This window comes from Lissotriton helveticus, chromosome 3_2 (assembly GCF_964261635.1).
Source record: "Lissotriton helveticus chromosome 3_2, aLisHel1.1, whole genome shotgun sequence".
NCBI classification, from domain to species: Eukaryota; Metazoa; Chordata; class Amphibia; order Caudata; family Salamandridae; genus Lissotriton; species Lissotriton helveticus.
The window spans coordinates 49,756,970-49,784,030 of NC_136062.1; positions in this window are offsets into that span (position 1 = coordinate 49,756,970).

Genomic DNA, 27,061 nt, shown 5'->3' on the forward strand with positions numbered 1-27,061 from the left:
GAATAGACATTAGGACCAAATATGTAGAGAAGATGAACATTAGAAGAGAGGCACTGTTAGAACTGTGAGTCATTTTCGAGGAGGTCCAGACGGACAATCCTATCCTAGATCCAGCAAGAAAGGCGTACGCACCTCTCCCACTTTATGTAGAAATGGAGGTGCTCTTTCCGATTCCTGCCATCCCAGCATTAGGTTATACCAATCCACTAGTCAAGGGATACTGATGGCTCCCTGGCAAACAACAAACTACTAGATCCAGACATGGAAGGTTGACAGGCCAGCAGGTCCAGGCAACTCCATTATCACCCCGGTCCAGTGATATGGCTCCCCAATTTTCGACCCCCCCATCCATTGCATTCAACCTATAGATTCCCAGGAGTGAGGAGAACTTGTACTCCCACCATTGAGGGTGCAATCGGGTGACCAGGAGATAAATTATAGTTCTTTATAGTGAGACAAATAATGGGGATGATAAAAGGGGTTCCAGTCCTCCGGGATCCGATGAAGAGTGGGGAGCCACAGTGTATGCTCGGACAGCCTAAGGGAAAACAGAAAGTGAGTTTGAGGGCAAATTCCTACCAAGAAGAACAGTGTCTAGCTCAGAACAAAGGCAGCAAACGAGGTTGGAGTTAGAGGAGAGGTGTGAATTAAGGATGGCGAGAGAGAGAGAGCTCTCTTCCAGGAAACGCAACGGATGAGCACAGCAGCCCCCCTCCACCGAGGAGAGCTAGGGTAAATACAGAACACTGCTCGGAGAAGAGTCTGAGGCAGAACAAGAGGGGAGGCTACTGTCTGGGACACAGCGTAGGAGAGTGGCTTACCAAGTAACAAGAGATCAAGGTATCCTGGTGCAGACTCCATTAAGACACAGGAAAAGCAACATGGCACCTTTGTGTGTGCGCGAAGAGAGCAGCGATGAAGATGTCCGCTACTCACCCCCGGACAAACGGAAAAGACAAGCTGATTCCATGGGAGATTGTGACCAGAGAGGAAGGCGAGATCTTTGCACAACTTTTTTGCCACCTGTTAGCCTACAGGGCCAAATGAGAGGGCCAGTATGATAGACTCTGGCTGAAGGAGGGGTCCTTTGAACCAGAGGACATGACCATTGCAAAAGACTGTATCCAGCACGAAGAACACCGCGTGAATAAACCTGGCGTTAGGTGATGTCAAAAGTCTCCTGAGCAGTCTCATCGGAGAGCAGACTAACACATTGTTTGGCCAAGCCCGCATCCCAGCAGACACGCTGACAAACACCGAGCATAACTGTGCCGCATTCATATTCATACAGGCACCAAATATGGATTGCTCTGAGGGAAATATTCACTGACTGCCCAGATGTAGAAGGATTGATGGTAGAAAGTATGGTGCCAGGTGAGACCATAACTGACTTTCAAGACAAAATGAGTGAACATTGTGTACAAGAGACAGGACAGCCATGGACTGACACGGGCCCCCTAGGTCGCATTCTTTTATAACATCCTCAAAAAGGGTCTGCTTACTGAAATACAAAGTGGATTTGACAGCGTAGTAGGGTAAGACACCAAACCTTGGTGGGTGATACATGCCCAAATATTATATTGCTTTGTATAGAAACTGGAAAAGGACAGGGAAAACAGGAGCAAGCCCAGAGAGACACCAGCAAATTGGTTCAACACAAATTGAAAGAGACTGCCCTCGAGGGGGGGCGTGTTGACCGCAAACATGCAGATGGAACCAGTCTTGATGGGGGCTCCGCCGAAAACCCCCACAGGGTTTCAACCCAGTTGCAATGGCAGAGGGCAGGGGGGTTGGCACCAGCATGACCTTACAGAATGTTATTATTGCCACAGAATGGACCACAGGGCCAACTGATGCCATCTAAAAGCCTATCACGAACAAAGTTTGATGAGCCTGGGCCAGTCCCCGCAAAATCCCCATCCTAAAACCCAAAGCCAGGGAAACCTAAATACACAATCAGCCACAGGGAGATCAGACTGCTACTGCACCACTGCACCAGGGATCAGGTGGTTGGTCAAACACATGGCAAGTCCGCAACAGACAGGGAACCCAGCCCAACAAGAACGAGGGCCACAACCCCCCATCAGGGAGGTGTAATTGTCTGGGGAGGTAATGCCTTTACGCAAGCACAAAACGCAAATCCACAGTAAGTTTAATCCCCCAATGCAAAGCATACACTGCACGCACACTTCAAACTTCATTTAAATAATAAAACTAGTGAGATAACATTAGGAATGGTAGCCTTTACTTGCATTTGCTGTATGCTTTGTCGATCAGGAATTTGCACTAGAGTTTGCCATTTAGGGAGCCCAAGGGAGCCTAAGCCACACTCTACTCCTGAGCCCCCAAGGTGGGCTGGCTGACCACACCATACAAGGGGGAGCAGTCTGAAGACGGGGCAGGGCAGCTCCCATCTAAATCCTTAAAAGCAGGCATCTCAATCAAGTCCTATTGGGGCGGGTACCTAAGGCAAAAGGACCCTATTCTCATCCTCAGGCCCTGGACTAAAACTCCATTGTGATTCAAACCACAGTGCCCTCCAAAAGACAGAAGCCTCCAGTCAGTGGAGGCCCTCTTTAAGTTCCAAAATGAAGCTGTCCACTTGTGTCGGGAGCTAGACTTTCCATTCACCAGTATAGTGAAGACCCCATAACGTCCACAGCACAAAATGAGAGGGCAGGTTCACCCAAACAACCAACTGTCCTAATCCAGCGCCCCCCGGTTAGACGAATCTCAACGTGTTCTGTACTCACACCGGATTCCCTTTTTTTTGTGCAATATTCTGCCTCCTGCTTTCCCTAAAAATTTTTCAAACATCCAGAAGCCTGCTTGACGGGTCATGTCCATCCAAAATAACGAAAACAGCATGACACCAGTTAAAACATCACTGGCCGAAGCCGGGGGCATGAGGCCCAAATATCCTAGACAAGATGTAGCTCGAGGCAGAGGAGTGCCGGGAAAAGGAGAGTAATCAAAAATCCATCAAAGCTCTGTGCAAGATACTCAGAAATATACTTACCGCCATATCCAGTCTAGAGATCAACTGACATGGGAAACAATCTCTACAATGCAGTCATTACATCGCACTACCTTTACATAGCAGTCATTTCATCGCAACATCCTTACATAGCATGTCATTACAATGCAGCCATTACTTTGCATGTCACTACAACGCATGTCATTACAATGCATGTCACTACAACGCAGGCATTACATCGCAAGTCATTACTACGCATACCATTACAACACATAGTACCCTTACACTATCTGACACTTACCCTACTGTTGCACTCACTGGAGTTAGAATAGTAATTATTACCCCTACACTATGAAACATTTACCCTACTGTTGCACTCACTGGACTTAGAATAGTAATTTTTACCCCTACACTATCCAACACTTACCCCACTGTTGCACTTTTCTGAGTTAGAATAGTAATTATTACCCCTATACTATCCAACACTTACCTTAAATGCAATGTAATGGTATGCATTGTGATGGTATGTGTTGTAAAGGTATAATACGATGTAATGGAATGCTTTGTAAAGGTAGTTTCTGAAAATGCGATGTAATGGCATGCTATGTAAAAGAATGCTTTGTAAATGATGTTGCGATGTTAAAACTGTGTTGTAAAGGCATGCCTTGTAAATGTATGCGTTGTAACATCATACATTCAACTGACACACATAAGGCCTTACACACACCATCTGGGGGAGTAAATAAGCCCCATTTCAAACACCTCCACATCACAAACACATGCGTGCCCCGGGACAGCTCCCTGCCCCCTCCAGTATATGACAAAAGAAACAAGAAAACATAGGGAAAAGTCCAAAAGTCTAGTGAAAAGAAGCCCAAAGCTAGCCCGAAAAGAGCCCTCTAGAAAAAGGGCATAGTCAAGACACCTGGTACCATTAGAGAGGGTTTCACTGCACGTAGCATGCTGTGACTAGAGGGGTATACAGTGACCTCAGGGCATGTTGCGATGACCAAAAACAGCACGCCCCCTCACTTTACATTGCCCTGCAAATGTATAGGTCAAAAGACACCTCCGCACACACACATTAGGGATAGTAGGATAATGGAACTCTGGGGACACCTATAAAACGTTAGTTAAATAACCACGATCATCGACATACTCACGAAGACCACCCTTTAGAATATCCCTTTTTGTCATGGTGAGGGGGAGAACCCATGATCCATAAGTAATAACTAAGGCGACCCATAAATAATCATCCACTGTTTTTAAAAGTATATATCCCGATAGGGGCCACCTTGCCCCGCCAAAATGGCATGTATGAATTTAAAAGTACACCACTAAAAAGAAAAGCACAGGAATCCCCAAAAATGCTTGATTGTGAAATACGTAAGAATGCAAATGTGTTCTGAACTAAACAAATGAACAACACGTCTGAAATTGAGCCACCAAAGTGCATCACCTTTACAGCGGCTCACCCCCTCTGCAGCAATCATTTCCATTACCCAAGAAAGATCCAAGTGTTTGAGTCAAGGACCACAAACAGTTTTTCACTAACTTTTTGTACTTTGAACATGGGCAGAAGGGTGCGCGCATTCCCAAAACACCATAAAGTCAGAAGCCACATAAAGGCACTTCAGGACTCAAGACACATACTACACGCAGTGATCACGTGCCCCTAATGCCCGGCATCTGGACACATTACCCACTGGCCCACATTGTGTCCATGCAAAGTATAGGACCACCTGCATTTGCTACTAGGGACCTTTTAATTAGTACTCCACGGATCGGGCCCACATCCTTTTTTCAAATACAGATCACAGGACATACTTTTATTGCTCCCAAAACTGTATAAGAATCGCTCAGCTTGATATTACTTTGAGACAGTCCTCAGACCTGTTTCTGTAAGCTGTACTCCTGGCCGCATGTTTAATTAAACCAACTGTTCCTGCTTTACCAAATGGCTCTTGTCTTTTGTTTTTTTCAAGGTAAATTCATATTCCAGCAACAGTGGAGTACTGTTTTTAATGTAGAGCTTTATGATATTTGCTCAAGAGGTCGGGTAACACTTTAAGGCTGTGAAGGCTGTCGGCATAATGGAAAATGTAGGTTTGAAATGTTAGATAAGAACAAGATTTGTAAACTACAAATATTTGAAATTGACATGCAAAGACCTGAGTCTCATGCTCACTGTACTATAGGAGTCCAATTATACTTCACATTACAATTGGGTTGGGGTCGCACACTACTCACACACCAGCGGTATCGCCCCTAAGGACTGTGGTCAATGTAGTTACGTGTTCCGCGATGCATCTTCTTTCGATTATCTGCTATCTTCGCTATATTCACCATCCCTGGACACGTGTTTCGGGGTATCACCCCTCGTCAGCAGGGATATGCCGTGCTATGGGGTTGCCGGTGGCTGCCAAATATCTGCCAGGTTTAGTACCACTCAGGCGCGCAGGTGCGGGGTCCCAGGCTCGTCAGCCAACTGCTTGAGGGAGCTTTAACATTACAATTGGGGGTGGGGTCGCACACTACTCACACACCAGCGGTATCGCCCCTAAGGACTGTGGTCAATGTAGTTACGTGTTCCGCGATGCATCTTCTTTCGATTATCTGCTATCTTCGCTATCTTCACCATCCCTGGACACGTGTTTCGGGGTATCACCCCTCGTCAGCAGGGATAGGCCGTGTTATGGGGTTGCCGGTGGCTGCTAAATATCTGCCAGGTTTAGTACCACTCAGACGCGCAGGTGCGGGGTCCCAGGCTCATCAGACAACTGCTCGAGGGAGCTTTAACATTACAATTGGGGGTGGGGTCGCACACTACTCACACACCAGCGGTATCGCCCCTAAGGACTGTGGTCAATGTAGTTACGTGGTCCGCGATGCATCTTCTTTCGATTATCTGCTATCTTCGCTATCTTCACCATCCCTGGACACGTGTTTCGGGGTATCACCCCTCGTCAGCAGGGATATGCCGTGTTATGGGGTTGCCGGTGGCTGCCAAATATCTGCCAGGTTTAGTACCACTCAGGCGCGCAGGTGCGGGGTCCCAGGCTCGTCGCCAACTGCTCGAGGGAGCTTTAACATTACAATTGGGGGTGGGGTCGCACACTACTCACACACCAGCGGTATCGCCCCAAAGGACTGTGGTCAATGTAGTTACGTGTTCCGCGATGCATCTTCTTTCGATTATCTGCTATCTTCGCTATCTTCACCATCCCTGGACACGTGTTTCGGGGTATCACCCCTCGTCAGCAGGGATAGGCCGTGTTATGGGGTTGCCGGTGGCTGCTAAATATCTGCCAGGTTTAGTACCACTCAGGCGCGCAGGTGCGGGGTCCCAGGCTCGTCAGCCAACTGCTCGAGGGAGCTTTAACATTACAATTGGGGGTGGGGTCGCCCACTACTCACACACCAGCGGTATCGCCCCTAAGGACTGTGGTAAATGTAGTAACGTGTTCCGCGATGCATCTTCTTTCGATTATCTGCTATCTTAGCTATCTTCACCATCCCTGGACAAGTGTTTCGGGGTATCACCCCTTGTCAGCAGGGATAGGCCATGTTATGGGGTTGCCGGTGGCTGCCAAATATCTGCCAGGTTTAGTACCACTCAGGCGCGCAGGTGCGGGGTCCCAGGCTCGTCAGCCAGCTGCTCGAGGGAGCTTTAACATTACAATTGGGGGTGGGGACGCACACTACTCACACACCAGCGGTATCGCCCCTAAGGATTGTGGTCAATGTAGTTACGTGTTCCGCGATGCATCTTCTTTCGATTATCTGCTATCTTCGCTATCTTCACCATCCCTGGACACGTGTTTCGGGGTATCACCCCTCGTCAGCAGGGATAGGCCGTGTTATGGGGTTGCCGGTGGCTGCCAAATATCTGCCAGGTTCAGTACCACTCAGGCGCGCAGGTGCGGGGTCCCAGGCTCGTCAGCCAACTGCTCGAGGGAGCTTTAACATTAAAATTGGGGGTGGGGTTGCACACTACTCACACACCAGCGGTATCGCCCCTAAGGAATGTGGTCAATGTAGTTACGTGTTCCGCGATGCATCTTCTTTCGATTATCTGCTATCTTCGCTATCTTCACCATCCCTGGACACGTGTTTCAGGGTATCACCCCTCGTCAGCAAGGATAGGCCGTGTTATGGGGTGGCTGGTGGCTGCCAAATATCTGCCAGGTTTAGTATCACTCAGGCGTGCAGGTGCGGGGTCCCAGGCTCGTCAGCCAACTGCTCGAGGGAGCTTTAACATTACAATTGGGGGTGGGGTCGCATACTACTCACACACCAGCGATATCGCCCCTAAGGACTGTGGTCAATGTAGTTACGTGTTCCGCGATGCATCTTCTTTCGATTATCTGCTATCTTCGCTATCTTCACCATCCCTGGACACGTGTTTCGGGGTATCACCCCTCGTCAGCAGGGATAGGCTGTGTTATGGGGTTGCCGGAGGCTGCCAGATATCTGCCAGGTTTAGTACCACTCAGGCGCGCAGGTGCGGGGTCTGAGGCTCGTCAGCCAACTGCTCATGGGAGCTTTATAATTACAATTGGGGGTGGGGTCGCACACTACTCACACACCAGCGGTATCGCCCCTAAGGACTGTGGTCAATGTTGTTACGTGTTCCGCGATGCATCTTCTTTCGATTATCTGCTATCTTCGCTATCTTCACCATCCCTGGACACGTGTTTCGGGGTATCACCCCTCGTCAGCAGGGATAGGCCGTGTTATGGGGTTGCCGGTGGCTGCCAAATATCTGCCAGGTTCAGTACCACTCAGGCGCGCAGGTGCGGGGTCCCAGGCTCATCAGCCAACTACTCGAGGGAGCTTTAACATTACAATTGGGGGTGGGGTCACACACTACTCACACACCTGCGGTATCGCCCCTAAGGACTGTGGTCAATGTAGTTACGTGTTCCGCGATGCATCTTCTTTCGATTATCTGCTATCTTCGCTATCTTCACCATCCCTAGACACGTGTTTCGGGGTATTACCCCTTGTCAGCAGGGATAGGCCGTGTTATGGGGTTGCCGGTGGCTGTCAAATACTCGCCAGGTTTAGTACCACTCAGGCGCGCAGGTGCGGGGTCCCAGGCTCGTCAGCCAACTGTTCGAGGGAGCTTTAACATTACAATTGGGGGTGGGGTCGCACACTACTCACACACCAGCGATATCACCCCAAAGGACTGTGGTCAATGTAGTTACGTATTCCACGATGCATCTTCTTTCGATTATCTGCTATCTTCGCTATCTTCACCATCCCTAGACACGTGTTTCGGGGTATCACCCCTTGTCAGCAGGGATAGGCCGTGTTATGGGGTTGCCGGTGGCTGCCAAATATCTGCCAGGTTTAGTACCACTCAGGCGCGCAGGTGCGGGGTCCCAGGCTCGTCAGCCAACTGCTCGAGGGAGCTTTAACATTACAATTGGGGGTGGGGTCACACACTACTCACACACCAGCGGTATCGCCCCTAAGGACTGTGGTCAATGTAGTGACGTGTTCCGCGATGCATCTTCTTTCGATTATCTGCTATCTTCGCTATCTTCACCATCCCTAGACACGTGTTTCGGGGTATCACCCCTTGTCAGCAGGGATAGGCCGTGTTATGGGGTTGCCGGTGGCTGTCAAATATCTGCCAGGGTTAGTACCACTCAGGCGCGCAGGTGCGGGGTCCCAGGCTCGTCAGCCAACTGCTCGAGGGAGCTTTAACATTACAATTGGGGGTGGGGTCGCACACTACTCACACACCAGCGGTATCACCCCAAAGGACTGTGGTCAATGTAGTTACGTATTCCGCGATGCATCTTCTTTCGATTATCTGCTATCTTCGCTATCTTCACCATCCCTAGACACGTGTTTCGGGGTATCACCCCTTGTAAGCAGGGATAGGCCGTGTTATGGGGTTGCCGGTGGCTGCCAAATATCTGCCAGGTTTAGTACCACTCAGGCGCGCAGGTGCGGGGTCCCAGGCTCGTCAGCCAACTGCTCGAGGGAGCTTTAACATTACAATTGGGGGTGGGGTCGCATACTACTCACACACCAGCGCTTTCGCCCCTAAGGACTGTGGTCAATGTAGTTACGTGTTCCGCGATGCATCTTCTTTCGATTATCTGCTATCTTCGCTATCTTCACCATCCCTGGACACGTGTTTCGGGGTATCACCCCTCGTCAGCAGGGATAGGCCGTGTTATGGGGTTGCCGGAGGCTGCCAGATATCTGCCAGGTTTAGTACCACTCAAGCGCGCAGGTGCGGGGTCTGAGGCTCGTCAGCCAACTGCTCATGGGAGCTTTAACATTACAATTGGGGGTGGGGTCGCACACTACTCACACACCAGCGGTATCGCCCCTAAGGACTGTGGTCAATGTTGTTACGTGTTCCGCGATGCATCTTCTTTCGATTATCTGCTATCTTCGCTATCTTCACCATCCCTGGACACGTGTTTCGGGGTATCACCCCTCGTCAGCAGGGATAGGCCATGTTATGGGGTTGCCGGTGGCTGCCAAATATCTGCCAGGTTTAGTACCACTCAGGCGAGCAGGTGCGGCGTCCCAGGCTCGTCAGCCAACTGCTCGAGGGAGCTTTAACATTACAATTTGGGGTGGGGTCGCACACTACTCACACACCAGCGGTATCACCCCTAAGGACTGTGGTCAATGTAGTTACGTGTTCCACGATGCATCTTCTTTCGATTATCTGCTATCTTCGCTATCTTCACCATCCCTGGACACATGTTTCGGGGTATCACCCCTTGTCAGCAGGGATAATGCCGTGTTATGGGGTTGCCCGTGGCTGCCAAATATCTGCCAGGTTTATTACCACTCAGGCGCGCAGGTGCGGGGTCCCAGGCTCGTCCGCCAACTGCTCGAGGGAGCTTTAACATTAAAATTGGGGGTGGGGTCGCACACTACTCACACACCAGCGGTATCACCCCTAAGGACTGTGGTCAATGTAGTGACGTGTTCCGCGATGCATCTTCTTTCGATTATCTGCTATCTTCGCTATCTTCACCATCCCTGGACACGTGTTTCGGGGTATCACCCCTCGTCAGCAGGGATAGGCCGTGTTATGGGGTTGCCGGTGGCTGCTAAATATCTGCCAGGTTTAGTACCACTCAGGCGCACAGGTGCGGGGTCCCAGGCTCGTCAGCCAACTGCTCGAGGGAGCTTTAACATTACAATTGGGGGTGGGGTCGCACACTACTCACACACCAGCGGTATCGCCCCTAAGGACTGTGGTCAATGTAGTTACGTGTTCCGCGATGCATCTTCTTTCGAATATCTGCTATCTTCGCTATCTTCACCATCCCTGGACACGTGTTTCGGGGTATCACCCCTCGTCAGCAGGGATAGGCCGTGTTATGGGGTTGCCGGTGGCTGCCAAATATCTGCCAGGTTCAGTACCACTCAGGCGCGCAGGTGCGGGGTCCCAGGCTCGTCAGCCAACTGCTCGAGGGAGCTTTAACATTAAAATTGGGGGTGGGGTCGCACACTACTCACACACCAGCGGTATCGCCCCTAAGGACTGTGGTCAATGTAGTTACGTGTTCCACGATGCATCTTCTTTCGATTATCTGCTATCTTCGCTATCTTCACCATCCCTGGACACGTGTTTCGGGGTATCACCCCTCGTCAGCAGGGATAGGCCGTGTTATGGGGTTGCCGGTGGCTGCCAGATATCTGCCAGGTTTAGTACCACTCAAGCGCGCAGGTGCGGGGTCTGAGGCTCGTCAGCCAACTGCTCATGGGAGCTTTAACATTACAATTGGGGGTGGGGTCGCACACTACTCACACACCAGCGGTATCGCCCCTAAGGACTGTGGTCAATGTTGTTACGTGTTCCGCGATGCATCTTCTTTCGATTATCTGCTATCTTCGCTATCTTCACCATCCCTGGACACGTGTTTCGGGGTATCACCCCTCGTCAGCAGGGATAGGCCATGTTATGGGGTTGCCGGTGGCTGCCAAATATCTGCCAGGTTTAGTACCACTCAGGCGAGCAGGTGCGGGGTCCCAGGCTCGTCAGCCAACTGCTCGAGGGAGCTTTAACATTACAATTTGGGGTGGGGTCGCACACTACTCACACACCAGCGGTATCACCCCTGAGGACTGTGGTCAATGTAGTTACGTGTTCCACGATGCATCTTCTTTCGATTATCTGCTATCTTCGCTATCTTCACCATCCCTGGACACATGTTTCGGGGTATCACCCCTTGTCAGCAGGGATAATGCCGTGTTATGGGGTTGCCCGTGGCTGCCAAATATCTGCCAGGTTTAGTACCACTCAGGCGCGCAGGTGCGGGGTCCCAGGCTCGTCCGCCAACTGCTCGAGGGAGCTTTAACATTAAAATTGGGGGTGGGGTCGCACACTACTCACACACCAGCGGTATCACCCCTAAGGACTGTGGTCAATGTAGTGACGTGTTCCGCGATGCATCTTCTTTCGATTATCTGCTATCTTCGCTATCTTCACCATCCCTGGACACGTGTTTCGGGGTATCACCCCTCGTCAGCAGGGATAGGCCGTGTTATGGGGTTGCCGGTGGCTGCTAAATATCTGCCAGGTTTAGTACCACTCAGGCGCACAGGTGCGGGGTCCCAGGCTCGTCAGCCAACTGCTCGAGGGAGCTTTAACATTACAATTGGGGGTGGGGTCGCACACTACTCACACACCAGCGGTATCGCCCCTAAGGACTGTGGTCAATGTAGTTACGTGTTCCGCGATGCATCTTCTTTCGAATATCTGCTATCTTCGCTATCTTCACCATCCCTGGACACGTGTTTCGGGGTATCACCCCTCGTCAGCAGGGATAGGCCGTGTTATGGGGTTGCCGGTGGCTGCCAAATATCTGCCAGGTTCAGTACCACTCAGGCGCGCAGGTGCGGGGTCCCAGGCTCGTCAGCCAACTGCTCGAGGGAGCTTTAACATTAAAATTGGGGGTGGGGTCGCACACTACTCACACACCAGCGGTATCGCCCCTAAGGACTGTGGTCAATGTAGTTACGTGTTCCACGATGCATCTTCTTTCGATTATCTGCTATCTTCGCTATCTTCACCATCCCTGGACACGTGTTTCGGGGTATCACCCCTCGTCAGCAGGGATAGGCCGTGTTATGGGGTTGCCGGTGGCTGCCAAATATCTGCCAGGTTCAGTACCACTCAGGCGCGCAGGTGCGGGGTCCCAGGCTCGTCAGCCAACTGCTCGAGGGAGCTTTAACATTACAATTGGGGGTAGGGTCACACACTACTCACACACCAGCGATATCGCCCCTAAGGACTGTGGTCAATGTAGTTACGTGTTCCGCGATGCATCTTCTTTCGATTAACCGCTATCTTCGCTATCTTCACCATCCCTAGACACGTGTTTCGGGGTGTCACCCCTTGTCAGCAGGGATAGGCCGTGTTATGGGGTCGCCGGTGGCTGCCAAATATCTGCCAGGTTTAGTACCACTCAGGCGCGCAGGTGCGGGGTCCCAGGCTCGTCAGCCAACTGCTCGAGGGAGCTTTAACATTACAATTGGGGGTGGGGTCGCACACTACTCACACACCAGCGGTATCACCCCTAAGGACTGTGGTCAATTTAGTTACGTATTCCGCGATGCATCTTCTTTCGATTATCTGCTATCTTCGCTATCTTCACCATCCCTAGACACGTGTTTCGGAGTATCACCCCTTGTCAGCAGGGATAGACCGTGTTATGGGGTTGCCGGTGGCTGCCAAATATCTGCCAGGTTTAGTACCACTCAGGCGCGCAGGTGCGGGGTCCCAGGCTCGTCAGCCAACTGCTCGAGGGAGCTTTAACATTAAAATTGGGGGTGGGGTCGCACACTACTCACACACCAGCGGTATCGCCCCTAAGGACTGTGGTCAATGTAGTTACGTGTTCCGCGATGCATCTTCTTTCGATTATCTGCTATCTTCGCTATCTTCACCATCCCTGGACACGTGTTTCAGGGTCTCACAACTCGTCAGCAGGGATAGGCCGTGTTATGGGGTGGCTGGTGGCTGCCAAATATCTGCCAGGTTTAGTATCACTCAGGCGTGCAGGTGAGGGGTCCCAGGCTCGTCAGCCAACTGCTCGAGGGAGCTTTAACATTACAATTGGGGGTGGGGTCGCATACTACTCACACACCAGTGCTTTCGCCCCTAAGGACTGTGGTCAATGTAGTTACGTGTTCCACGATGCATCTTCTTTCGATTATCTGCTATCTTCGCTATCTTCACCATCCCTGGACACGTGTTTCGGGGTATCACCCCTCGTCAGCAGGGATAGGCCGTGTTATGGGGTTGCCCGAGGCTGCCAGATATCTGCCAGGTTTAGTACCACTCAAGCGCGCAGGTGCGGGGTCTGAGGCTCGTCAGCCAACTGCTCATGGGAGCTTTAACATTACAATTGGGGGTGGGGCCGCACACTACTCACACACCAGCGGTATCGCCCCTAAGGACTGTGGTCAATGTTGTTACGTGTTCCGCGATGCATCTTCTTTCGATTATCTGCTATCTTCGCTATCTTCACCATCCCTGGACACGTGTTTCGGGGTATCACCCCTCGTCAGCAGGGATAGGCCGTGTTATGGGGTTGCCGGTGGCTGCCAAATATCTGCCAGGTTTAGTACCACTCAGGCGAGCAGGTGCGGGGTCCCAGGCTCGTCAGCCAACTGCTCGAGGGAGCTTTAACATTACAATTGAGGGTGGGGTCGCACACTACTCACACACCAGCGGTATCACCCCTAAGGACTGTGGTCAATGTAGTTACGTGTTCCACGATGCATCTTCTTTCGATTATCTGCTATCTTCGCTATCTTCACCATCCCTGGACACGTGTTTCGGGGTATCACCCCTCGTCAGCAGGGATAGGCCGTGTTATGGGGCTGCCGGTGGCTGCCAAATATCTGCCAGGTTTAGTACCACTCAGGCGCGCAGGTGCGGGGTCCGAGGCTCGTCAGCCAACTGCTCGTGGGAGCTTTAACATTACAATTGGGGGTGGGGTCGCACACTACTCACACACCAGCGGTATCGCCCCTAAGGACTGTGGTCAATGTAGTTACGTGTTCCGCGATGCATCTTCTTTCGATTATCTGCTATCTTCGCTATCTTCACCATCCCTGGACACGTGTTTCGGGGTATCACCACTCGTCAGCAGGGATAGGCCGTGTTATGGGGTTGCCGGTGGCTGCCAAATATCTGCCAGGTTTAGTACCACTCAGGCGCGCAGGTGCGGGGTCCCAGGCTTGTCAGCCAACTGCTCGAGGGAGCTTTAACATTACAATTGGGGGTGGGGTCGCACACTACTCACACACCAGCGGTATCGCCCCTAAGGACTGTGGTCAATTTAGTTACGTGTTTCGCGATGCATCTTCTTTCGATTATCTGCTATCTTCGCTATCTTCACCATCCCTGGACACTTGTTTCGGGGTATCACCCCTTGTCAGCAGGGATAGGCCGTGTTATGGGGTTGCCGGTGGCTGCCAAATATCTGCCAGGTTTAGTACCACTCAGGCGCGCAGGTGCGGGGTCCCAGGCTCGTCAGCCAACTGCTCGAGGGAACTTTAACATTACAATTGGGGGTGGGGTCGCACACTACTCACACACCAGCGGTATTGCCCCTAAGGACTGTGGTCAATGTAGTTACGTGTTCCGCGATGCATCTTCTTTCGATTATCTGCTATCTTCGCTATCTTCACCATCCCTGGACACGTGTTTCGGGGTATCACCCCTCGTCAGCAGGGATAGGCCGTGTTATGAGGTTGCCTGTGGCTGCCAAATATCTGCCAGGTTTAGTACCACGCAGGTGCGGAGTCTCAGGCTCGTCAGTCAACTGCTCGAGGGAGCTTTAACATTACAATTGGGGGTGGGGTCGCACACTACTCACACACCAGCGGTATCGCCCCTAAGGACTGTGGTCAATGTAGTTACGTGTTCCGCGATGCATCTTCTTTTGATTATCTGCTATCTTCGCTATCTTCACCATCCCTGGACACGTGTTTCGGGGTATCACCCCTCGTCAGCAGGGATAGGCCGTGTTATGAGGTTGCCGGTGGCTGCCAAATATCTGCCAGGTTAGTACCACTCAGGCGCGCAGGTGCGGGGTCCCAGGCTCGTCAGCCAACTGCTCGAGGGAGCTTTAACATTACAATTGGGGGTGGGGTTGCACACTACTCACACACCAGCGGTATCGCCCCTAAGGACTGTGGTCAATGTAGTTACGTCTTCCGCGATGCATCTTCTTTCGATTATCTGCTATCTTCGCTATCTTCACCATCCCTGGACACGTGTTTCGGGGTATCACCCCTCGTCAGCAGGGATAGGCTGTGTTATGGGGTTGCCGGTGGCTGCCAAATACCTGCCAGGTTTAGTACCACTCAGGCGCGGGGTCCCAGGCTCGTCATCCAACTGCTCGAGGGAACACACTACTCACATTACAGTTGGGGGTGGGGTCGCACACTACTCACCCACCAGCGTGTGTTACGTGTTCCGCGATGCATCTTCTTTCGATTATCTGCTATCTTCGCAATCTTCACCATCCCTGGACACGTGTTTCGGGGTATCACCCCTCGTCAGCAGGGATAAGCCGTGTAATGTATCAGCCACCGGCAACCCCAGAACACGGCCTATCCCTGCTGACGAGGGGTGATACCCCGAAACACGTGTCCAGGGATGGCGAAGACAGCGACGATAGAAGAGAATCGAAAGAAGATGCATCGCGGAACACGTAACTATATTTACCATAGTCCTTAGGGGCGATACCGCTGGTGTGTGAGTAGTGTGCGACCCCACCCCCAATTGTAATGTTAAAGCTCCCTCGAGCAGTTGGCTGACGAGCCTGGGACCCCGCACCTACGTGCCTGAGTGGTACTAAACCTGGCAGATATTTGGTAGCCACCGGCAACCCCAGAACACGGCCTATCTCTGCTGACGAGGGGTGATACCCCGACACACGTGTCCTGGGATGGCGAAGACAGCTAAGATAGCAGAGAATCGAAAGAAGATGCATCGCGGAACACGTTACTACATTTACCATAGTCCTTAGGGGCGATACCGCTGGTGTGTGAGTAGTGTGCGGCCCCACCCCTAATTGTAATGTTAAAGCTCCCTCGAGCAGTTGGCTGACGAGCCAGGGACCCTGCACCTACGTGCCTGAGTGGTACTAAACCTGGCAGATATTTGGCAGCCACCGGCAACCCCAGAACACGGCCTATCCCTGCTGACGAGGGGTGATACCCCGAAACACGTGTCCAGGGATGGCGAAGACAGCGAAGATAGAAGAGAATCGAAAGAAGATGCATCGCGGAACACGTAACTACATTTACCATAGTCCTTAGGGGCGATACCGCTGGTGTGTGAGTAGTGTGCGACCCCACCCCCAATTGTAATGTTAAAGCTCCCTCGAGCAGTTGGCTGACGAGCCTGGGACCCCGCACCCATGTGCCTGAGTGGTACTAAACCTGGCAGATATTTGGCAGCCACCGGCAATCCCAGAACACAGCCTATCCCTGCTGACGAGGGGTGATACCCCGAAACACGTGTCCAGGGATGGCGAAGACAGCGAAGATAGCAGAGAATCGTAAGAAGATGCATCGCGGAACACGTAACTATATTTACCATAGTCCTTAGGGGCGATACCGCTGGTGTGTGAGTAGTGTGCGACCCCACCCCTAATTGTAATGTTAAAGCTCCCTCGAGCAGTTGGCTGACGAGCCTGGGACCCCCCACCTACGTGCCTGAGTGGTACTAAACCTGGCAGAAATTTGGCAGCCACCGGCAACCCCAGAACACGGCCTATCCCTGCTGACGAGGGGTGATACCCCGAAACACGTGTCCAGGGATGGCGAAGAGAGCGAAGATAGCAGAGAATCGAAAGAAGATGCATCCCGGAACACGTAACTACATTTACCTTAGTCCTTAGGGGCGATACCGCTGGTGTGTGAGTAGTGTGCGACCCCACCCCCAATTGTAATGTTAAAGCTCCCTCGAGCAGTTGGCTGACGAGCCAGGGACCCCGCACCTATGTGCCTGAGTGGTACTAAACCTGGCAGATATTTGGCAGCCACCGGCAACCCCAGAACACGGCCTATCCCTGCTGACGAGCGGTAATACCCCGAAACACGTGTCCAGGGATGGCGAAGACAGCAAAGATAGCAGAGAATCGAAGGAAGATGCATCGCGGAACACGTAACTACATTTACCATAGTCCTTAGGGGCGATACCGCTGATGTGTGAGTAGTGTGCGATCCCACCCCCAATTGTAATGTTAAAGCTCCCTCGAGGAGTTGGCTGACGAGCCTGGGACCCCGCACCTACGTGCCTGAGTGGTACTAAACCTGGCAGATATTTGGCAGCCACCGGCAACCCCAGAACACGGCCTATCCCTGCTGACGAGGGGTGATACCCCGAAACACGTGTCCAGGGATGGCGAAGACAGCGAAGATTAGCAGAGAATCGAAAGAAGATGCATCGCGGAACACGTAACTACATTTACCATAGTCCCTAGGGGCGATACCGCTGGTGTGTGAGTAGTGTGCGACCCCATCCCCAATTGTAATGTTAAAGCTCCCTCGAGCAGTTGGCTGACGAGCCTGGGACCCCGCACCTACGTGCCTGAGTGGTACTAAACCTGGCAGATATTTGGCAGCCACCGGCAAACCCAGAACACGGCCTATCCCTGCTGACGAGGGGTGATACCCCGAAACACGTGTCCAGGGATGGCGAAGACAGCGAAGATAGCAGAGAATCGTAAGAAGATGCATCGCGGAACACGTAACTACATTTACCATAGTCCTTAGGGGCGATACCGCTGGTGTGTGAGTAGTGTGCGACCCCACCCCTAATTGTAATGTTAAAGCTCCCTCGAGCAGTTGGCTGACGAGCCTGGGACCCCCCACCTACGTGCCTGAGTGGTACTAAACCTGGCAGAAATTTGGCAGCCACCGGCAACCCCAGAACACGGCCTATCCCTGCTGACGAGGGGTGATACCCCGAAACACGTGTCCAGGGATGGCGAAGAGAGCGAAGATAGCAGAGAATCGAAAGAAGATGCATCCCGGAACACGTAACTACATTTACCTTAGTCCTTAGGGGCGATACCGCTGGTGTGTGAGTAGTGTGCGACCCCACCCCCAATTGTAATGTTAAAGCTCCCTCGAGCAGTTGGCTGACGAGCCAGGGACCCCGCACCTACGTGCCTGAGTGGTACTAAACCTGGCAGATATTTGGCAGCCACCGGCAACCCCAGAACACGGCCTATCCCTGCTGACAAGGGGTAATACCCCGAAACACGTGTCCAGGGATGGCGAAGACAGCAAAGATAGCAGAGAATCGAAGGAAGATGCATCGCGGAACACGTAACTACATTTACCATAGTCCTTAGGGGCGATACCGCTGATGTGTGAGTAGTGTGCGACCCCACCCCCAATTGTAATGTTAAAGCTCCCTCGAGGAGTTGGCTGACGAGCCTGGGACCCCGCACCTACGTGCCTGATTGGTACTAAACCTGGCAGATATTTGGCAGCCACCGGCAACCCCAGAACACGGCCTATCCCTGCTGACGAGGGGTGATACCCCGAAACACGTGTCCAGGGATGGCGAAGACAGCGAAGATTAGCAGAGAATCGAAAGAAGATGCATCGCGGAACACGTAACTACATTTACCATAGTCCTTAGGGGCGATACCGCTGGTGTGTGAGTAGTGTGCGACCCCACCCCCAATTGTAATGTTAAAGCTCCCTCGAGCAGTTGGCTGACGAGCTTGGGACCCCGCATCTACGTGCCTGAGTGGTACTAAACCTGGCAGATATTTGGCAGCCACCGGCAACCCCAGAACATGGCCTATCCCTGCTGACGAGGGGTGATACCCCAAAACACGTGTCCAGGGATGGCGAAGGCAGCGAAGATAGCAGAGAATCGAAAGAAGATGCATCGCGGAACACGTAACTACATTTACCATAGTCCTTAGGGGCGATACCGCTGGTGTGTGAGTAGTGTGCGACCCCACCCCCAATTGTAATGTTAAAGCTCCCTCGAGCAGTTGGCTGACGAGCCTGGGACCCCGCACCTACGTGCCTGAGTGGTACTAAACCTGGCAGATATTTGGCAGCCACCGGCAACCCCAGAACACGGCCTATCCCTGCTGATGAGGGGTGATACCCCGAAACACGTGTCCAGGGATGGCGAAGACAGCGAAGATAGCAGAGAATCAAAAGAAGATGCATCGCGGAACACATAACTACATTTACCATAGTCCTTAGGCGCGATACCGCTGGTGTGTGAGTAGTGTGCGACCCCACCCCCAATTGTAATGTTAAAGCTCCCTCGAGCAGTTGGCTGACGAGCCTGGGACCCCGCACCTACGTGCCTGAGTGGTACTAAACCTGGCAGATATTTGGCAGCCACCGGCAACCCCAGAACACGGCCTATCCCTGCTGACGAGGGGTGATACCCCGAAACACGTGTCCAGGGATGGCGAAGACAGCGAAGATAGCAGAGAATCGAAAGAAGATGCATCGCGGAACACGTAACTACATTTACCAAAGTCCTTAGGGGCGATACCGCTGGTGTGTGAGTAGTGTGCGACCTCAGCCCCAATTGCAATTATACTTCACACCGGAGGCCCAAATAGGCCAAAACTGTTCTGGCGAATACAGCAAAATCACAAGTTAAAAATAATGTATCAAAATATAAAAAAAATTACGCATGGTAAAAATACAAGCGATAAAACAGCAGGTTTAATAAGATAGAACATTAGAATATGTGAAAATTGCGACATTATGAGAAAGTTGTTATATTTTTAATATCAAAGACTCTGAGCAATTAAGCGAGCCCTCAAAATCCATGCCCAGCCTAGAAATTTCACCATGACCAATGCAATGGGTATTGAAGTATCAGTACGCAAAATGCGTTCAGCTTCCGCGGCCACCCTTGTGCCCAGGAGCCTACAGATTGGTATCAGCCAGGCCCGGTGCGGGGCAGCATAGGCATCACAAACAAAGAGAAGATGAGCCGTAGACTCGTTATTGGCTCTACACCCCGGGCACCTAGTTGAAGGTTGAACTGACCATTTCATCGTAAAAAATCTCACTGGGAGCGTACCCACCCTGTACTGAAAGTACAACTTACGGTCCGTGGGTTTGGTAATAGCATCCCAATAGGATTCCATCCTCGGGGTGACTTTATGATCCAAAAAACGGCTGGTAAGGGATGTAGACGCTGGTTGCCTTGCATTTTTTTCTTGAAACAAATCCCAGTATTTAGTCTTTCCGCACGGTTTTTGATGGAAAAATTGAGTTTACAGGATCAGTCCACAATGATATCAAACCTAGCTCTCCTAAAAGGTTTCGAACTACCCATAACCATTTAATGCGATGTAATGTATCAGCCCTAATTATGTCTAAGAAGCCCTGCGCATAGCCAGCAAGTTCAGGTGTAGACCATAGTCTCCTCCAATACAGGAGGGGACGCAATTTAGCTACTGCTGCAAGGTAGAATAGGTTTCTTACCCAGATCCATTAACAATGGGCACATAGGGGTACTCTCGGGAAGTCCAGTAATATTTCTTAGAAACCTGTTTTCAGAAATAGTAAGAGCTAGAAGGTTCTCACAACCCCAAACTTCTGAATCATATAACCGCTTTTAGATTATACATTTCAAGGGCTGGGCTAATAGGCTTGAAATGAGAAAGATTATGCTCCAGACAGAGAGCCCCCGAAATCTGTCTGAGTTTAAGTGAGGCTAAATCAATTTGGCGATACCACTTCATACTTCCTTGAAAGTGCACTCCTAAGTAGGTGAACCAATTTACTAAGTTCTAAAGGTCCATCCTTCATGTTAAAACCCCTCATATTAGCCTTACGGGTGTTGAACGCCACTAGCTTTGTCTTGGACACGTTGACCTCCAAGCCCCTCTGGCAACAAAAATCCTCAAAGATTTTTAGTGCCTTTTGAAGCCCACTCAGGGTCTTGGAGAGAATCAACGTTTTGTCTGCAAACATCAAAATAGGTACTTTTTCTCCAGCTAGTGAAGGGGCATCAGTCGGTATTGCACTCATACAATCAGCTATCCCGTTAATATATAGCAAAAATAGCGTAGGGGCCCATCACATATCCCTGTCTCACGCCGCGTTCCACTGGGAATGATTCAGTGACTTCTCTGTGTCCCCTCCATCTAATTTGGGCATTATTATCTTCATGGAGCCTTCGGATCAAAGTTAAAAGGTCCAGGGGAAGCCCAAGCTGTTTCAATACTAGCCATAATTTCCAGCGGGGACTAAATCAAATGCCGCCCTGAGATGTACAAAGGCGACATAGAGACTACCTTTGCCTAAAGTTACTAACTTCCAGTAAATTAAAATAGATCTGAAAACCTGGTCTATGGTGCTTGTGGCTGCTCGGAATCCAGCTTGCAATGGAGATAAAACTCCGAATTCCTCAATTCACCCCTGTAATCTATTTTACACCATCCTACAAATTATTTTCTGAAAGCAGTCGATTAGGCTAATAGGCCTATAGTTCCCCGGGCATGCTTCATTTCCTTTTTTATAGACAGGGATGATTTCCGCACTTTTCCAAGATGTGGGAATTGGGGCCCCTTGTGCAATCGCATTAGATAGCAGTAGAATATATCGGCTCCAACTTGGTTTGTCGTGTAAAAAGATATCGCCCAGGATGCCGTCGGGCCCAGGTGCTTTCCCCGGTAAGATTGAGTTCAATGCTGCCTCAACTTCCCTCATGGTAAAGGTTTCACCCGAATACATCAAATTTGTAAGTGCGACTTCCCCCACTAAAGTGGTAGGAGCATATTGGGGCTTAAAGTGATTAACCCAGGCTGTTACTGAGACATGATTTTGGGGGCGCTCAGCTTGACCCCCGTAGACCATTTATAAATATGCCAAAACTGCTTTGGATCTTCCGAGGCGCATGCGTCCCGCAAATCCTGCCACCTTTTAACATCCCAGGCTTTCTTGGCCTTTACTTGCATAGCCTTATAAAATGTTCTCATTTCCCGGACCTTTGATGGGACACCCCCTCTAATGGCTTTCCCAAGGGCCAAACGTTCCGCCCGACATTAGACATTGTACCAGCGTCCCTCTATCTGGGCAGATGCCTTGGGCTTCTTTCCCTTCTTCTCAAAGTATGAGCGCAAAAGATTAAAAAAGGCAGCATGAGTGCTCACTCTTCTATCATGATCTACTATCTGTGATACGCAAGCCTCAAGGTCTTTAGTAGCGAGTTCCAGGCTCTGCGCTATATTATCTAGCAATGTTGGGGCTTCTTTTACCTGTACCCACTTAAGTCTCCTTAGATCATTCGTGGGGACAACCTCAGCAATGTAATTCCTGTCCGTTATATGTACGTCTGAAGTATGACAAATCAGAAACAGGGAACAACAAAGCGGGTTATGGTCAATTTCCAGCCTATCAGTGACCTTCATATCCTCCACCAAATACCACAGACTCAGGCTTACCAAAACATAATCAATTCTACTCACAAAGTGCCCATTGTTGAAAGTATTCGCTCCTACCCTGTCTGATTTGGTGCGCCCATTCAAAGCCCTTAGGCCTTGTTCCATACAAATGCTATTTACTTGGATAGCCACATCAGTCCACTTCCTAATAGGCTGCAACTCAAGCGGTGGAACACCCCAGTTCCTGTCATCTACCTCAATCAAGTGGGCATCTTCTACGGTAAGGGATTCAAACGTTGTATTGAAATCACCCGTTATTATTACCTTGGAAGAGTCAGGTAATGTAACAAGGAGCTCTTCCAGAGCCGCTAAAACTCTTGATCTTTTTCCCCTTGTGCCCCTGACATAGATATTAAATAACACAATTAAAAATGGTCATTGGTGATTATTTTAATCGCTTAAATGTCCTTATTCTGGGTTGAAAGAACCTGGATGTTAACTTTAAGCTCTTGACGAACCCAGATCGTTCACCCCCCCCCCCGAGGGCCTACCCTTCCCTTCCCTTTCAGCTGCTACGGAGAAATTCAGGTACCCATCGCAAAACAAGGGTGTTTCTGCCCAGGTCTCTTGGAAGGCGCAGATGTCATATAACTTTACAAAAGTGTTCCATTCGGGCGAACATAACTTTGAATTGAGACCTGCAATATTCCAACTCAGGAAGTTACATACTGTGAGTAGATTTACAGAACTTTCAGGGTAACTAAGAACTAAGGTCTGGGGCGTAGGTTGTTTCAACATTGGAGTAGTTGCTAAAGCAGATCCCCCGTCGTCATCTATTGGCAGGGCCACATTATGGATAGTGGTAGACGATAGCCTCTCCTTAGGTCCCTGACTGGAGGATACAGTAGGAACGTTTTTTAAAGCCCCTGGCAGGCCTATAAGATTTAGTCAATCCTTGATCTCAAGGTTGAGGAGCCCTGCAGTCTCCGAAGTCCCTGACAGACCTCAGCGTCATAGCCATTAAGGGAACGCCTAAATTGTATTCTAGAATTCTCTGGGCCATTTGTGCGGAACTCCAATGTGAAGAGATTCTCGACAAGATCAACACTCTTCATAGTAAGTTCAATACTATCAAAAGGTTGATGAAGGAGAGAGATCCTTCGTGCAGCTAAGATGTCCTCCCTGATCAACGATTGACAACTCCTCACATATCTAATCCAGTGGATGGCTTCATTTGTTAATGATTCACCACTCACGTTGCCACTATTGCGGGATAGTTTTGGATCAGTAACCATATAGATTCTTGGCAACTTGTGTGTATTCAATTTATACCCTCTAGTTGGCCCCAAGCCCTGACCTGAAAAACTTGGGCCCTTTTGTACAAAAGTATTATCCCTATGAAGTGGGTGGGTACTACTATCTGAACCATGTGGAGGGCCAAGATTAATGGCAACTATATTTTGGGAAGCGTGTCTAGCTGTTTGAATATTCAAGCCATTAGGGCCTCTTTTGACTGGATAATTTAGACCATTACATCTTGGCACTCCTAAATCTCCACCAACTTGGAGGCTTGAATTTGGCCGAGAGCCCACATGATCTTTGGATAAGGGTCCTATAGGAACTTCTGACTTCTTGGTAACCCGAGTGCTAGGCCGCCCTTGTTGATCTGCCCTTGATGTTAGTGATCTCACCAGTATAAGTATCTCGTCTGGAGAACCCTTCATTAACTGCACTTCGTCTCTCAGTATGGAAACTTCCTGTGTTAATTTATCTAGGGACTGTACTTGCAAACTAGTAATGGGAATACACTCACAAGGGAGACTGACGGTTTGTGTTTGGGCTTGTGCTCTCGTTAATCCATTTTCCTTTATCCTGCTTGATAGATGTGCTTCACAAAGTGGTTCAAATCTATTGGTGCAGATGACAATAGGATTAATATGGGCAGCATAATCTGTGTTTATGGCAGCCACCTTCCTCCCAGAAACAATAGTGCTTTCAAGAGAAACATTTTCAGTCTGGGTCTCACTAACTGTATTAGGTAACTTGTTCTTACTAGTTTTACAAAACATGTCTTGGATAGCTAACTGTACACAGTTTGCCTGGATCTTTTTTCCTTGAGGTTTGGAATTACTATGAACAGGTTTGATAGGGGCTGAATGTGACAATGTGACTCCTACCGGCCCTGAGGTACGAAATAAAACGTAGCGACCACCCCTTCTGTTGGTTATCTAAAGTCTCCTGTTGTTTTTTATCACTATCAGGAGAAAATCGAAGCGTTAGCTCATCCAGGTGTGGGGTCGTGAAGAATGGTGTGTCCAGCTTTAATGCAGTGGCTTAATAAATAATTAATGCCCTGAAGAATTTGCCATAAACTTATACGGCAATGAAACATGTTGGCGAGTGGTGTGTGGTTTTATAGGTAACAGCCATGCCCAGCTTTTTAATTAGATATGCTGCACGAAAGAACAGAATAAAGGTCGCGTATACGTGCAGGTTATCTTTTGTCTGTGTGTTACATAGCTTGTATTGTATGTTTCGCACACGTTTTTCCACTGCACCTTATTTGTACATACACATTCATGTTAATTTGGACACATTTCATTTAAAGCTGGATGACTGCCGATGATGAGAACAGGGCAACTCTGGTGAGTACCTACCAGGTTCCCCGATGGTGGTTCGCCCGTGAGGGGTCATCTTGCTTGCGCACATTTTTTCACTAATACACCTTGTTGTGTGGTGGTTAGGGGTCTTGACTGTCTATAAGGAATTGTGGCTTATTTTATATTTGGCATGATTATGATGTACTTTCTACCCTGTGAACTTTTGAGATAGGGGAGCAAGTTATTTAAAAACATTTTTTTCAACGTATTGTACATCTATTAAAGGAACTAGGAATAGTGCCTCAATTGGACCAGGTGATTGTAGTTTGAATGACTTTGTGAGTGGAGGGCGACCTGGGTCCATTCTTCCCTCTGAGCTCCTTTATTGTGTTGATTTAGATGCGCGTCAATGGATTGCTGTTCCACGAGGACACCGCCCAATCCTGGAAGTTTGGAACCCCGTAGGTTTTAGCTGGATGAACCTGAAATCCAGGCAAAGTCGCGGGTTGAAAGTAGTTGGCTCGACTCTCACCATCGTGCTAATGCACTTATGGAGCTTTTTTCAAAAGTGCCTACAAACTTCTCCAAATTTCTGGAACTTCTACCTGAAGTTCCCCTTGAGGGTTAAAAGTGTCCAAAACACAAATACATGAGTCTAGAAGCTCTGTGATGGCCCTTGGAAGTTTGAACTGCAGTTCCCACAATGCACCTGGCCAAACCCTTCAAAGTCCATGGGACACACACTAGGCTGGGGACTTCCCGAGGGAGATGGTGCAGGAAAGCTCTTTTAACATGTTACTTTCAGGGAGACCACTCCATTAACCCTTTTTGAAGCAAGGCAAAGTCCTCAGGGTTGTAGTTCCAAGTGTGCAACAGGAGAAGTCTTTCGCAGAGCAGTCTTGTGTGGTGGTTACCAGGGTCCCAGCACCATAAAAATCCCACACCAATGTATACAAATAGGAATTATTTTTATCTTAAAAATGACACCAACATGACAAAAATCCAATATAGGGACTAAAGATATGAACTTTTAAAGAGTAACCACCTTATAGTGCTTAAAAACATATAGTGCCAACCTGGGACATCTTGTTGCTCTTGACCGGTACAAAGTCAAAGTTTGAGGACGTCCGCAATGGAGCCCTAGTCGGATACACTAAGTGGGAGGCCCAGGTCAACGTTTTACCTTCACCCTTAGAAACTTTTCCTGGAGGATTTTCTCTCAACAGAGAGCAAGGCACTTCGCCATGCCAGATTTGCAGTGAGCTCACTGGCTGGGTTTAGCGGGAGCTCCCGGTCAACTCCTGGAAGTCCTGAGTTATGGAGCTTTCAGTGGGATGAACCTGAAATCCAGGACAGGTCACAGTTGACTCTCAACATCTGGTTGCTCCACTAAGAGCTTTTTGCAAAAGTTGTTCCAAACGTCTCCAAACTTCTGGAACTTCTTCCTGGAGTTCCTCTCGAGGGTTCAACGTGTCCAAAACAAAAATCCAAGGTCAAGAAGCTCTGCGAGGTTCCCTGGAAGTTTGGGACTACAGTTCCCACATTGCACCTGGCTGAATCCTTAAAAGTCCACTGGACATACTCCAGGCCTGGGACTTCTTGAGGGAGATGGTGCATGGAAGATCTGTTAACCTGTTACTTTCAGGGAGTCCACTCCTTAATCCTTTTTGAAGCAAGCCAAATTCCTCTGGACTGTAGTTCCAAGTATGCAACAGAAGCAGTCTTTCAGTGAGCAATCCTGCGTGGTGCAGACCAGTGTTCCTGCAGGGCAGTCCTTCTACTTGTAGTGTCGGGCAGCAAATCTGAGTTTCTATGCAGCTCTCACATATTTATTCCGTGAGCTAGGGCAACAAGCAAGGTGCACCCATGTCCAATGAGGTGCAGGGTGTCACCCAAAAGCATGACAGCTTCCTCCAAAGTGTGGCATATTCTTTCTTGTCCCACAAAGCACTGTACTTTAAATTAAAGATGGAGATGTTCTCTTTTTGGAGTAAAAGCTGGTTAAAACCAATCTATTGGCGTGGCTCATTTCCATTAACAGTCCCACTCCAGACCTTTTGCGAATTACAATCCCAGGCTTG